We start from the raw sequence: 16,456 nt of genomic DNA, 5'->3' as shown, positions 1-16,456 counted from the left end.
TTCTGTTGAAGCCATTGTTTTGTTGAATTACTTGTATGCTTTGGGTCATTGTCTTGTTGCATCACCCATCCTCTGCGGAGCTTCAGTTGGCGGACAGATGGTCATACGTTTTCCTGCAAAATGTCCTGATAAACTCTGGAATTCATTTTCCCATCAATGACAACAATCCGTCCAGGCCCTGAGGCAGCAAAGCAGCCCCAAACCATGATGCTCCCTCTGCCATGTTTTACAGTGGGGATGAGGTTTTGATGTTGGTGTGCTGTGCCTTTTTTTCTCCACACATAGTGTTGTGTGTGTTTTTCCCAAACAACTCAATTTTGGTTTCATCTGCCCACAGTATATTTTGCCAGTAGTGCTGTGGAACATCCAGGTGCTCTTTTGCAAACTTCAAACGTGCTGCAATATTTTTTTGGACAGCAATGGCTTCCTCCGTGGTGTCCTCCCATGTACTCCATTCTTGTTTAATGTTTTTCTTATTGTAGATGTGTCAACAAAAATGTTAGCATGTGCCAGAGATTTCTGTAGGTCTTTAAGCTGACACTCTAGAATTCTTCTTTACCTCATTAAGTATTATGCGCTGTGCTCTTGCAGTCATTTTTACAGGACGACCACGCCTAGAGAGAGTAGCAACAGTGCTAAACTTTCTCCATTTGTAGACAGTCTCTCTTACCATGGACACATGAACATCAAGGCTTTTGGAGATACTTTGGTAACCCTTTCCAGCTTCATGCAAGTCAACAATTCTTGATCGTAGGTCTTCTGAGAGCTCTTTTCTGCGAGGCATGGTTCACATCAGACAGTGCTTCTTGAGACCAGTAAACCCAAAAGAGGTGTGTGTTTTTAAAGGGCAGGACAGCTGTCAGCAACACATCTAATATCATCACACTGATTGGAGTCAAGATTGGCTCACTCCTGGCTCCAATTAGCTCTTGGAGAAGTCATTAGGCTAGGGGTTCACATACTTTTTCCACCATGCACTGTGAATGTTTCCATCTTATGTTCAATTAAAACATGTCAACAGCTAATGTTTGTAGTATTATTTTAAGCAGACTGTGTTTTTCTATTGTTGTGACTTACATGACGTTTAGAGCGCATTTTATGGCCAATTCATGCAAAACTCCACGTAATCCCAAAGGGTTCACATACTTTTTTTTGTAACTGTACATTTGGATGCTTGGCAACTGACTCATATTTATGACAGCTGCAGTGTCCCAGGGCCATGTGAGCCCCTTTTGTGACCTTCTGACAAGCAAAGTCAACGCGGAAGCTGGATTCACTTCACAACTGTGTTACTAACTTATCAATTGCAGTGATTCACTTAACTGTGCCAAGAAAAGTTACAAAATGGGGCAAAATTCATTTAACAAATTTCTCACTTAACAACATAAATTTTGGACTCAATTGTGGTTCTAGGTTGAGGACTATTGTGGCACAATCTGTTTGGCTTGGATTCTAAATTTTGAATCCATCAGAATACATGAATATAAAACATAATCCATCCAGTTTCAACTGGTTTTCCCAGGCCTCAGTACATAACCCCATACCAATACTTTTGGGGACTCAGAGATGGCAAGAGAAGGAAAGGAGACATTTGTCCAACATGAACTTCCTTAATATTAAATTATCTTAAAATTCAACTCTGATAAATTTTGTTACATCTATTCTAGCAACAGCCTCCATTATACCCCTCCTCGTTGTATTTACCATCCAATCTATATATTAAATATAGAAATTCTCCTGATTTTTGTAAGAATTTAATATTCCAATTTTAAGGCTGCCCAACTCTGCAACAACTCTGGATGGCTTACAGTACAAGAAAATTAAAAATAATAGATATCCCACTGAACTGAGCTCCTGGTGTTTCTCAATTAAAATCTCCAATTTATTCTTCATGTGTGTGTGGGGTTGTCATTTTGTTCCTATTATTATTAAGAAATTGGGTTTCAGAAAACATTTCTGAACTGTAATAGCACCAAGAGCTCTATCCACTAATCCTTTCTGTAGTGTTCTTTTTCTGTTATATATCATTGATCATTAATATAATTAATATTTTGAGAATTTAAACTATAATAAATACATACCCAGGAATTTTCATGTATTGCATATATTCTTAAAAATGTAAATAATAAAAACTTATAAGTTTATTTTTTATCATTTTCTCTGCATCCCCCCCCTCCCTATTTGGAACATAAGAATAGCTAGAACGACTGCTACATTGTGGTTTCAGATCTTAAAGAGGAAAGTTCCAACAGCAGTCAAAACAAAAGTTTCAGCATGACTTTGGCATGTGAAGCCATTCACTGATTGAAGAGAAAGATAACTTCAGAGTTAGTCACCAAGACCTGGATTTTCCCAGAACTTCAAAGACTCGATCAGAAGCTATATATAAAAGGGCAATATGCTAACACAATCAAGGCTAATCAGACTTATCTGGTTACAAGATAGCAGTCAATTAATTGGGTTAGTATAGCTCTTGATAGGTATTCATAATGTCACCCAGAGCATCACAAAAGTTTTGCAAAATAAATTTAGGATTTAGGATTTCTACATGATAGTCTGTATGAATCCAGCAAGAGCATCATTGGTTAAAAAAAATCTTAATTGAGTTACCCAAATTGCTTTTCTTAAAAAAAAATCTGGAATAATTTGTATGTTTGATACAAAAATTTCCCAATGTCTAGTTTTTAGAGAGGAAAAATCATAGGCATCCCCAGTAGGGCTAAAAGTGGATAAGTGACATCACATATGTAGTGACAGAGACAAAATTGACACCAATGATATATTATGATGCAACTTACAGAAATGACAAAATTAATGTCATTTACATGATGACATGAGATCACTGTGACTTCTGTTGAGCACCTGTGCTAAAACAAGAAGCATTCAGGAAAAGATGCTTTTTTTACCTGATTTGTGCCACCCCCTCCCCTTGAAAGGAACCAGAGAGGCTTTCCTTTATAGGAAATACTAATCTTGCTGCAGAATAAGAAGAAAAATGTGGCTATACAAGTTAATGCCCATCCTGAAGGTTCAAGGCATTGTGAAGTACAGGTAGTTCTCGACTTACAACCACAAAGTTCTGTTGCTGAGACATTGGTTAAGTGAGTTTTGCCCCATTCTATGACCTTTCTTGCCACAGTTGTTAAGTGAGTCACTGCAGTTGATAAGCTAGTAACCCGGTTGTTAATTGAATCTGGCTTCCCCATTGACTTTGCTTTTCAAAAGGACGCAAAAAATGATGATCACGTGATCCCGGGACACTGCAGCCGTCAAAACTATGAGTCAGTTGCCAAGCATCTGAATTCTGATCACAGGTTATAACTGTGAAAAATGGACATAAGTCACTTATTTCAGTGACGTAACTTTGAATGGGTCACTAAATATACTGTTGTATGTCAAGGACCATGTTTATACAGTATCCAAAGTTTTTTTTCCTAGATTCTATTTTCTTCAATTAAGAATGGTAATACCCAGGTGGAAAGGAAATATATTATTGTAACGGATTGCTTATTATAGCAGAATTTATCTGAGGATAATAATATTGCAGGGCAAATCAGAGCTAGGTGATGCTAACTTATAATACAGATATTTTTATTCCTAAATAAAATAAAAATAATTTTATTCCTAAAATGTTATAAATGACAAAAGTACTGAGTATACAATGACCTTTATTTTCCTGATATCTTAATACTTTCTGTACTAATCTAAACTACTAAGGTTGGTAAGGAATAGCAATTACTATCTATTGAAGAATACAGTGTCCATCTCCAGCACAATGAATCTGAAGTTAGGTTATACAGCAGTCTTCATCTAGATATGCTGGAATTAAATTCCTACAATTTGGAAAGAGAAAGGCTTTCTGGTTGAGTAAGGCTGACATACAACATGAACAGATTTTTGACTTTTATGTTTTGCTTGTGAGAGTCCCAGGAGCAATTGGTTGAATGTTATTCGAAACTTTGATCTGTTATACCACATTTCAGTATATGCTCGTCATTTTGATACTTGGTACATACAGTATGCTGGGCTCACTGGATCAGCCTCCCAGCTCCAACACACTGAATTATTGCTACAATGTCTAACCTATTCCTAATGCTTATGTTTGATGAATGCTTATCCTCCAAGAAGCAGCTATATTATGATGGGCTCCTAAACCTCCATCACAGTTCTTTATTTTCTTTGATGTGGCTTCAAAACATTCCATGTTGTATTCTATAGTTGTCTTTTGAATTTGATCTTTTGCAGGAGGCCATTAAATAAAAAAATATTCAAATAGGAAATGTAAAGCAGAAGGACATAAGGTGAAAAAGAAACCAGAGATTTAGATTTTCTTAACCTTTAGATCTTCCCCCAGGCGATTTTGTTTCTACTGATAATACATGCAGACCCCTCCATTATGGGAAACTGCATATTTTCACTATGAAGAAAATAGAATCTTCAGAACTTACTTCAAACTCACACGATTGAAGAATGTCAGACAATAAGGAATACATAATCTTATTCAACAATCCTTGATTCTTATCAAGCAATTTGCCAAGAAGGATGTAATGCAAGCAATGAAGAACAGTACTTTCTGTTTAACTCTTATTTAACACTGTCTTGTATTTACCTCCCCTCCCTCCATTTCTAATGACTTCCCCTAGCCTTAAAGCAGGCTGTTGTATGTTTTCAGTTAGTTTGTGCATATAATACATTGTTTATCTTGACTAGTTAATAAATGATCAGTTGTGCAATTATGTCAAGGTATTAGCTTCTCCACTGTGTGTTAAACAGCTATACCTCTTTTGACAATAAAAATGTTCATTACCTTGGCTTCAAAACATTAAAAAAAAATAACAGCAGAGGTTTCTTTTTCTCATTGTATGGTGTTCAGTTTTGTGCCCAAGATATGTTCAGAAAGCAACAGACAGGAACAAATCTCAAATAAGCCAGTTCCAAGAGAAGAAAATGATTTACTTTTAATGAAAAGCAGATTTAACTATGCAAATATGTATGCACGCATACTGGGTCTTCCCAGTTCACAGATTAAATCATTCAATAGACCTGCAGCTCATATATAATGTAATACCATATTATATATGGTATTGGAATGCTATATATTCCTCCCCATATAGTATAGTACTGTCATTCTTGAGCAGCTGCTTCCTCTCCCCCTCATTGTACAAAATGCAATCCTGGTCCATATTCTGGCCTCTGTTTCCACTTCTCACAGTCCTTTTTTCATTTTTCACGTTATTCTTTGCCACCATAAGAAATTCAAAGAGTGGTTTAATTCCATCAATGCCTGAAGTACAGATAATAGCTGTGTTCATATAATATGCTAGCCTCTGGTTAATTTCCCCAATAAACTCAGTTTTTAAATTTTGCGCAAACGTTGAACCACCACCTAATCACATTGACTGGATTCACACAGGCACTTGAGGCGTAAACTACCAGCCACATTTTAATTTACTGTATTGTTCAAAACTTCAAAGATCCAGAAGAAAGAATATGGACCATGGTGTTTTCTTAAAGTTCTTTCCAGTTCTTACTTAATGGAATAGCTAAAAACCAGTTGAACATAAAACATGGGGTGGGAGAGTTTATACTAAAGGCAGGCATCTTGCTTAAAATGTAAACAAATTTGCCTGTCATAAATTGAAGCTAGAAAAATATGGAGACTTTAAGATGGACCAGCCTTGAATAAAAATAATACCAATTGCATCCAAACATGCATACATCAGTGAGAAATTATATAGTTGTTATCATAGCTTTGCGAAATCATTCTCAAAATAATGTAGCCCAGACAGAGACTGTTTGCTGGAACTTATCTGATAAATGAGGAAAAAGAATGAGTAGATAATAGTTTAGTGGAGGTGTTGCCTCAGCTTCCTGTTTGTAAAAAAAATGTCAAGTTTCTCTGAAATTCTGGTTGCATTATGTTAAAAATAAACACAGCTTTTTGTTATCTCCTTTGTGCTTAAAAGTATTTATTGCTGCCCATTTTTGGAGGCACAGCTGAAGTTCCTTTTGTCAAGGTAAAAATCACCTTTGTAGAGGGCGACGGACCGTGCTTCGGAGAATGCATGATACACTTGCAGGAAGGCAAGAAAAACACGACGCATAATCTTACTAAATACCTTTTACTTACAAAAAATAAAAACTAAATATATATTATACAGAGCTAGCTCACTACATCTTAACGTAACAGACAGTAACAGCAAAGTGAAGAAAAACAATACAGATAATAACTCTGGGAACTTCTTCTAGACATGCGCACTAAAACAGACTGAAACCATAACATAGCTAGTCATATGGTATTCACTATGGTTACCAGATAAGTTATCACAACAGGTGCAGAGAACAGGGGAAAATGTACAGTTAGAAATGAACTTTTCTGACGAACAAAAAAAAACGTGCAGTGACATTCCCCTTCTTTCGTCAGCAAAGTGAAGACTCAAGTAAGGCACATCTTCTCACGCAGATACTCATGCTGGGCTGTAGGAAGTGGTTTGTTCAGCATGTCAGCAATTTGATCACGTGTAGGCACATACTGTAACGTCACAAAACCTTGTTTAACCAGTTGCCTTATGTTTTGATATCGGATGTCAATGTGTCTGGACCTTGAACCTGTAAAACGTGTTTCAGAAATATAAACCACAGATTCATTATCCTCCATTACTGTGATTGGTCGAATCGGATGTGTCCAGATATCTGTGACCAAAGCATCAAACCAGGTTAAAGAATTGCATGCATCAGACACACAAGCATACTCAGCTTCTGTAGAGGAACAAGAAACAAAAATCTGTTTATGCACATGCCAGTAAACAGGACATCCATTTAAGAACATCATGTAACCTGATGTACTTTTCCGTGACTTCTTATCACTCGCCCAATCTGAATCTGCAAAACAACATAACTCTGCATAGTCAGTATGTGTGGGTTCCAACAACAACTTCATGTCTTTGGTGTGTTTTAGATACCTCAATAACTTTTTAACACATGTCCAATGAAACTGTTTTGCCTTGCCTACGTGTCGTGATAAAAGATTAACACTAAGTGCAATGTCGGGTCTAGTCCAACTACTAATATACAGCAGCGACCCAATGACTGAGCGATATAGTGTTTGATCTTCGAACTCAGGACTTGGTTCATGTGCCAAAATGTGAAAGTCAGTTTGCATGGGTATACTCACAGGCTTAGCGTCCTCCATGTTACAGTGATGTAACAGTTGTTCAATCTTCTCTTCTTGTGTGAGACTAAACCCCTTCTGAGTTTTGGCAATTTGAACACCTAAATAAGTGTTAATACATCCTAAACACTTCAACGTGAAAAACTTTTGTAAAGCTTTAGCAAAAACCTCACTCATCTGCTTATTTGGACCAATATAAACAATGTCATCGACATAAACAAGAATTATCTCATACCTATTACCGGATCTTTTGGTAGACACGCATTCATCTGTTTCGGACTTAATAAAGCCCATTGAATTTAGTTTGTCAGAAAGACATAAGTACCACATTAAACCAGACTGTTTCAGACCATAAAGACTTTTGTGTAGAAACCAGGTATCCCCTTCTTGCTGTCTGAAACCTGGAGGACCTTTGACGTAGATGTCTTCATCAAGATCAGCGTGTAGATAAGCCGTTTCAACGTCGAACTGAAAAACTTCCAGGCCAAGGATAGTTGCAGTGGCTAAAGCAATTTTCACACTTTCAGTCCGCACTGTGGGTGAGTATGTATTTGTATAGTCCTCAGGGTAACGTTGAGCGAAACCCTGGGCTACAAGTCTGGCCTTGTACAACGACTCACCATTCGGCTTCTTTTTGATCCTGTAGACCCATCGAGTACCAATAACTTTCTTGTTTGCTGGAGGGCTCGCAGGCGTAAACACTTGAAGTTTCTTTAGACTGTCCATTTCAGCCTGCATTGCCTCAAACCATTTATCTTGTTCTGATTCAGGGAGATGTTTGATCTGTGTGAACTTCTCAGGTGGAAGTGTTACATTACAAATCAAAGGTACAGGTGTTTTTGTTACTTGCCACGAATACCGTTTTGGAGGGATTCCCTTTGTGGACCTCTTGGAACGTCTCGGGCCAACCGTCCATTCTTCTTCTGTGTCGTCCTCGTCTTCATCGTCGCCAGCAGCAACATCAGCGGCTTGCGAAGACGGAACAGTAGGTTGGGAAGAACTCGTGGAAGGAACATTCTCCTGTGCATCTTGATCAGGTTGCGTGGCATCAGCAACATCATCTCTAGGAAAATAAACTCCAGGATCGTTAGAATGAATCCTGGACCAGTCAGCATCTTCCTCAAAAGTAGCAGATTGTGAAACCACAATAACATGATGAGAGTCAATGTATTTGCTCCATTTTGAATTATCATCAATGCCCATAAATCTCATCCTTTTTGCTGCAGGACCCCCTTTCTTTCTTTGGGCTAAAGGAATATTCACCATAGCATAGGAACCAAAAATATGGAGATGTGAGAGATCAGGCTTGTGTCCATACAACATGAAATAAGGGGTCTGATTTATCACACTACTCCAAGTACGGTTGACGATATGGTTAGCATATTTGATAGCTTCACCCCAGTATGGAAGACTGAGGTTAGCATCTTCAAGGAGGCAACGCATCATGGTTTGCAGAACTCCATTTCTGCGTTCTGCCACCCCATTTTCAGCTGGAGTATAAGGAGCAGATGTCTGATGTACTATCCCATTCTTACGCATCCAGTCCTGGAAACGCTGAGACATGAATTCAGCACCGCGATCACTCTGGATTCTGGCAATGTTGACCTCGAATTGGGTATAGACAAGACTAGCAAAGTCTTTAAAGATCTGAAAGGTCTCAGATTTTTCTTTCATAGGATATACATATCCATATCTAGAATAATTGTCAACGATTGTCAAGAAATATCTTTTACCACCAAGTGTTGGTGCAAAAGGACCAACTATGTCAGTGTGTACCAAATCAAAAATGCGTGTTGACAGGCGTGTAGCGCGTTTTGGAATTGCAGCTGCCTTAGATTTGGCTTTCTTGCAGACAGCACAGTCCAAGAACACCTTACACCCCTTTAGATCCAAACCTCTTGCGAACTCTGGCATCTTCTTCAGAACACGGAAACTGGCATGACCCAATCTTCTGTGCCACTTATGGATACACCTGGAATGCAAAGGTTTACCTGTTAGTGAATTCTCAACTTTAGCATTTTTATTAGGAACCCCAGGCTTGCTGTGAGCAACCTGTGTCTTTTTTGTATTTTTATCATTATTAGGAACCTTTGGAGTAGCAACAGGATCTCTCTCTGAGACGTCTCTCTCTGGGCCTGTGCTCTTTGGAACGTGTATACTTGCCTGCTCTTGCTGCTTAGGCTTTGGTTTTAAGTAATAAACACCACCAATCAACATGGTTTCAGCAACAATATCTCCGTCTTTGACTATATAACTTGCTTTTTCAAGATGGTGGACCTGAAAATGAGAAAACCTAGACAAATGACTCTGACTAAGCAAATTACTACTGGCAGATGGAACATAGTAAACATTTGGAATGAGAGCATCAAGCTCTTCAATGTAGACAGTTCCTTTTCCCAAGACCTGAACAGGATGATTTGAAAAAGAGTAAAGTTCACGAAGTTCAGGTTCAGGCTCGTGCATCTCAGTGTAAAGCTCTTTTCTGTAGGTAACATGTAATGCTGCTCCACTGTCCAAAGTCCAAAGAAGTCGTCTGTCGTACTCTGGTTGAGGCTGTGGATCGTTGGTCACAACCAATGTGACAAGTGGAGCTTGTGGATCACGCCTGGAACCACGACCATGACTTTGTCGTCCGCCTCTACCTCTGCCTCCTCTGGAATCTGTTCCTCTGGGCTGGTATGTGATGGGCGCTGGAACTCGTTGGGGACAATCCCGGGTGGCATGTCCCACACGATTGCAGATGTAGCATCTTGGCATCCTTGGAACGTAGGTCCTTCCACGGAAGGCACGCCTCGCTGAAGCTCTTGATGCAGGTGGTTCCCTTAAATGTGGCGCAGCTTGCATAACTGCCTCTTCTTCGGCTAGGATCCTGCATACATGATCCACTGTGCGTTGAGCAATAGGCACTTGATTGATCTTGGAAATAGCATCTTTCCATTCATGATTCAAAGAATTGATGATAATGCTAATCATTTGAAAATCATCAATAGGATAGCCTTTTTCACCCAGTTCTTTTCTAATACCTTTCATTTTAGTCAAATGTGCTCCAATATGTTCACCAGGTTTTAATCTGGAACCATGGAACTCAGACAAAAGTAAACATGTAGACTCAATTGATGTAGGCCGATAACATGCCTCTAACTGAGTCCAAATTTGTTGGGCAGTTGCATCTTGTGAAAACGTGAGCTGCAATTCAATGTCCATTGACATCAATAATGTTGTGCATGCTCTATTATCCAAGTCCCATATGTCAGGAGTCCATGGCTGGGCAGGAGGATTAAACACCATCATGTGAGTACCTTCTCTGCGTAACAAAAGTCCAACCTCACTGACCCATGCCCTGTAATTCTGTCCTGACTTCTTTAATTTTGAGTCACCAGCCAGTGATACAATGGAAGGTGTTTGATGAGGAAAATACAATTGAGGTACTGGCTGTGCAGGTTGTGCAATCCGACCATAACCTGCAGGGGGCACCAGTGGCGTCTGTCTCTGGACATGCGGCAGTTGCATTGAAGCTGCCGGTAGTCTTGGTGCTGGCTGTGACTGTCTTTGAGCTGCTATTCCACCCTGGCCAGCAGGAGGCGCTGGCGCTGGGGCTGGTGCATTAGCATAACCTGCAGATGACACTGGCCTTCGCATATAAGAACCCGGTGGCAATTGCATGTGGGTTAAATATGGCTGTGTTCTGCCAGGTAGAGGGGCTTGCATAGAAGCAATATTAACAGGAGAAGCAATAGTAACAGGAATCCTAGCACCATCAGGGACTGGAGCCTCAGATGATGGCAGAAATCTTGTATCTCTGAGCAAAGACTCCTCCATAGACAATTGCGAGAGTGAGAGCTCCAATTCATGTCTTAATGCAGCTTCACCAGTAGATGGTGCTATAACAATTGCTTCAGGCATCACTGTGGCTCTGTATGTCCTTTGAGACAGCCCATAATCATGTGACACAGGAGCCTCCGGTTCCCATTCGTCTTGCATGACACTCAATGATGGGCGTGACTTTAGCTTTGGGAAAGAAGGAGGCAATATGGCTTCTCCTTGTGGGTGTGGCAATATGGCCGGTTCATGCTCATAATTCCTCTCATATTGCTGAACCATTGACACATATTTCTTTGCCTGCTGCAAACGCCTTTCAAAAACCCCAATTAGTTCACAGTAGCCTTGCATAGCCCTATCTCGCATAGTTTGCTTGGGGCTTGAAGGAGCAAAAGGAATTTTCTTCGGCTGAACTTTAAGTTTCACTCCAAGCCTTTGAAATTCATCTTGAGCCCCTGGAGTGTGAACATTTTCAAAAGCAGCTGCCAGGGAGCTTGGAAAAGTAGAAAAAGGAGTGACTGACCTTGCATCGTGGACAGGAGCAGGCGCGTCTTCTCCAAGACGTGTGGCCGAAGCTATCGGAGTTCTTAAGGTCGAAGGGAGATGCCCAACAGAAAAACTCCTTTCCAGCCGTGGCTTCCTTCCTGACATGTTTCAGCAGTTAATCACCGCTGCCTCACTAGCACTAACTAACTGATAACAGCCGCAGAAACATGCTTCTCCAAAAACATAAATCAAACCATCCTCTGCTACCAAAATGTCAAGGTAAAAATCACCTTTGTAGAGGGCGACGGACCGTGCTTCGGAGAATGCATGATACACTTGCAGGAAGGCAAGAAAAACACGACGCATAATCTTACTAAATACCTTTTACTTACAAAAAATAAAAACTAAATATATATTATACAGAGCTAGCTCACTACATCTTAACGTAACAGACAGTAACAGCAAAGTGAAGAAAAACAATACAGATAATAACTCTGGGAACTTCTTCTAGACATGCGCACTAAAACAGACTGAAACCATAACATAGCTAGTCATATGGTATTCACTATGGTTACCAGATAAGTTATCACAACAGGTGCAGAGAACAGGGGAAAATGTACAGTTAGAAATGAACTTTTCTGACGAACAAAAAAAAACGTGCAGTGACACCTTTGATCTGAGTCACAAGGGAAATTGCTGCTGGCTACATCCAATCTATTGTTATAGGTGCATTTTTTTTTACTTCATGTGATCTCTGAGCTGTAGGCAATGGTGGAAAAATAATAGCAGCAGTAATTTTACAAAAAATATAAAAATACTTAATTATGTGAAAAAGTGGAGACTGATGAGATTACTATTATTTTTTTTTCATAAGGATAAAAACAGAATAACGAGAGGTGGAAGAGACCGTGTGGTCTTCTAGTCCAACCCTCTGTTCAAGTAGGAAACCATATACCATTTCATACAAAAGGTTGTCCAATCTCTTCTTAAAATCCTCCAGTGTTGGAGCACCCATAACTTCTGGAGACAAGTTGTTCCACTCTATTAATTGTTCTATCAGGAAAGTCCTCCTTCTAGGTTGCTTCTCTTTTTTATTAGTTTCCATCCATTGCTTCTTGTCTTGCCTTTGGTGCTTTGGAGAATAGGTTGATCCCCTCTTCTTTATTGTATCCCTTTAGATACTGGAACACTGCTGTCATGTCATCCCAAGTCCTTCTTTGCTGTATTGTAATATTTTAACATATATATTTTGACATAAGAGTCTGTGCTCTATATTGGGAGTCCCCAACCATTGGTCCGTGGACCAGAACCGGGCCATAGTATGCCAGCAACCGGGCTACACCAACAAGCAAAGCCCCGTCCGCGGCATGCAGGTAGCATACAAAACCACGCCCTCTGGTGTGCAGAAATATCTTTCTCCATAGAACCGGTCCCTGGTGCCCAAAAGGTTGGGAGTCTCTGCTCTACATCACTGGGCTTATAATAATGTTGGATAAAACTAACACACTAATCTGACATATAATCTGGTTGTATTTTTTGAAACATGAGAACATAATATGAGCTCACATATTTGGTACCAAACTTTAAATCACCAGAAAACCTCAGTGTAAAAAATACACCAATTCTGAACCAGATTAGTTTGTCTCTATTTGCTGAGTGGAAATACAGTTTATATTATTCCTGTTATTAAAGAAGATTTAGAATATTGAAGTAGTACAATAAAAACCTCCATACTTCCAAAGGCTCCTTAACTCAAGTAAACCTCCTTAATATCTTTGCCTTAGCATTTGCAGATGCTGTTTCACAAGTTATATTGAATCAGCACTTGTATTTTTAAATGAGAATTAGAAAGAAAATAATCATAAAGGTTGTTTGTGCCATCCTCCAGTTGGCAGAACATTGTGGTCTGTCCTTAGTGCTTTCTCTGGCTCAAGCATATCCTGTGGTGTCCACTTCTAAATTGGATCATGGGGAATTTTTAAATTGGGTCATGGGCAAATTTGTGTTCTGTGTATACATTTGAAATATGTACACTATTTGAAATATCATAAGATGGACATTTTGTATTTGAAGTTTTAACCCAATTGACTTCCATCCTTCCCATTATCTTCATGAGTTTGATTATCTCTGCCAGCTGAAAATAACACAATATCCTAGAGTAGATTTTAGGATACAGGTTCCACAATTGTAAATCTTACTGGATGAGAATCACTGCTAATTGGAAAACCTTGCATATCCACCTTACATTACAACAGGAAAAATAAACCTAACCTTGGACATTTTTCCACATGCACATTTGTAACTCACTTTTTTTTTCCAGTCATGGAATTTAATGGGACATAATTGGGATCCAAGATGATGTTCAAGGAGAACTTGACCAGCAGTATTTTCTGGCGGTCTTCTCATCAGACAGGGGGACAAGTGTCTCAACATGGCACAAGCTGAAGACATCATAGGCAATTAAAATGCTGTCAACTGTAGCCATCCAGTGTAGCTGAAGTTACCTGGAAACCCATGACACATACGGATCCCCATCTGATTCAGGATTCCATGTGCCAATGTTAGCAGTACAAATATTTCCACTGTAAATTATGACCAGAAGAAGGAGAGCTAGTTTACAAGTAACTCAGAAGATTGATCAGATGATGGAACAGTTCCACCATTCTTAAATCACAATGCTTTTCACAAACCACATCTAAGCTTTTCTGAAAGGAAAGATGATCTATGCACTGTCCTGATTTGTTTTCAGGACAGTGCATAGATCATCTTTCCTCAGGCTAATGTCTTCCATTATGGGAGGACTGGCTAGGAATTGTGAGAGCTTAACTCTAAAATATCTGGGAGCCCTGAGTTTGAATAAAACTATTACAGGCGAAAGAGGAAAAGATATAATTGTATGTGAATACTCTGCTTATGTGACCTAAAGGGATGGATTAATTATAGGGGTATATCATACATGTAGGACTCATTTCATTTTAGAAAATTTATCTGTACATGGTGAGGATCTGAAGCTACTTTATGATGAATTTGAAACAACTACAGTGAATTGCACTTTGCGTGTAAATATGAATATGCACACTGAATCCTAGCCTCTAACATACATTCTTCTTGGAAAGTTCTGACATTATATAATTTTAGTCTTAACATTTAAACATAGTCATTTTAAAAATAACCTTAGAATTAGTGTCTGGGTCATTTTCAACCAACTTGCCAGTTTCTTCATTTCCTTATCACATTTTCATTGTTCAGCCTACACAAATATATTTTTATGGTTTATTCTCTCAAGGCAATCACTTGCCTAATGACAGTCATTCACTTCCATGACTGAACAGGTCTTTGGAGAAGAAACACATTAGTTGCTATAATTTTACACAGTGAAGAGTTTCCTTGGCTTGCCTGACTGAAAAATTGATACACTAAGCTGATAAACAAAGCAGAGGAAAACCCTCAAAAATATCCACTATAAGATAATTTTATAAATAGCTAAGCCAGGGCATAGTAAATTGAATTCAACTTGCCCATTTCACCCCAAATCCTTGTTCCTATAGAACTGGGTGGAAAGAGCTTAGCAGGATGGAACATGCTTTGTATCACTGGCAGAGAAATTCTGTTGTTGCAGTAGCCAAATAGCAATAATTACGTTGGAGAGCTATAAATTATTCTCCAAATGTTTCTCTCTAGTAGTGTTAATGGATTTGCCCTATTTGCCACTGAAACTGGCAAGATTAGATTAGAGCTAATGTTTTGGTTGTTCTTCAAAGGAGAGTGAATTTCACACCTGCTTTGTGTCTGAGCTTAGGTAAAGAGAAGTTACTGGTTGGTAAAAAAAACTAATTAAAGCAAATTATGACTCAGATGTTTCATATAGACAACCAGCTGTTCAGTATAGTAAATAGTTTTTCCCATTAGTAAGAAAACAGAATTTGACAAAAGAAATGTGACCAGATGTTTGGCTGATGTGAGCTTATACTAAATCATTTGTATAGATACAAATGTAGGGAAAAACTAGCATTCTGCACCAAATTTGTAGTAAGAAAAATTGGGGGAATTATTTCCGTGACATTCTCCAGGGGAAGGTGAATGCTCCAAATATTCTTCAAGGGCAAGGGTTTTCCTTAGACAAACTTGGGTATTTTATGGCCTGCAGGCCACATCCGATCCTTTGACTGTCCTTGTCCAGCCTGCAGTGTGGGGCAGAAGTGGCAGGGGCAGCCCTCCACAATTGTCCCAGTTTTTCAGGTGACCCCTGGGAAAATTAATTGCCCACCACTGTACTTTGTGATAATGGTAGCAACAAAAAAATCCTAATGAGAGAAGGTCCTGTATGATTTTTTCCCTCCTTGGGATTAAATAGAAATCCAAGGAGACTGCAGAAGGCTGAGAGAAAATTGGACAAGACAAAGCACTCGCATCCTTTGGCCACCTCATAATTAAATAAATACAGGAGTGCACCACCAGACATAGTTATTTCACCAAGGTTTTTCTTTGAAAGAATTTCAAAAGTAAGTTCCCTTTCATCAGATTGAATAACAACTGTTTAAAAATCTTGTAGGGAATTTTTTTAGCCTGGCACAAATTTAACCTGAAGTTCAGTAATTATATCATAATGAAGACAACTATAACCCTTTCAGAAGTGGTTTGCCATTGTCTCCTTCCTACGGCTGAGAGAAAGGACTAGCCCAGGGGTAGGCAACCTTGGCTCTTTTATGACTTGTGCACTTCAACTCCCAGGAATTCTGGGAGTTGAAGTCCACGAGTCATAAAAAGAGCCAAGGTTGCCTACCCCTAAACTAGCCCAAGGTCACCCAGGTGACTTCTGCCCAAGGTAGGACTAGAATGCACTGTTTCTTGGTTTTCTATCCTGATGCCTTAACCACTACACCAAACTGGCTCTGTCCCTTCCCTATAAACATTAATACTGTGAGAGATTTGACTTAATTTGTTTTAGAAGGAGGTTTATAAATTACAGTTATTGAATCT

The sequence above is a fragment of the Vipera ursinii genome (assembly GCF_947247035.1).
Source record: "Vipera ursinii genome assembly, chromosome: 3".
Lineage (NCBI taxonomy): Eukaryota > Metazoa > Chordata > Lepidosauria > Squamata > Viperidae > Vipera > Vipera ursinii.
The sequence above is the reverse complement of the archived record's forward strand: the minus strand, read 5'-3'. Positions refer to the sequence as shown.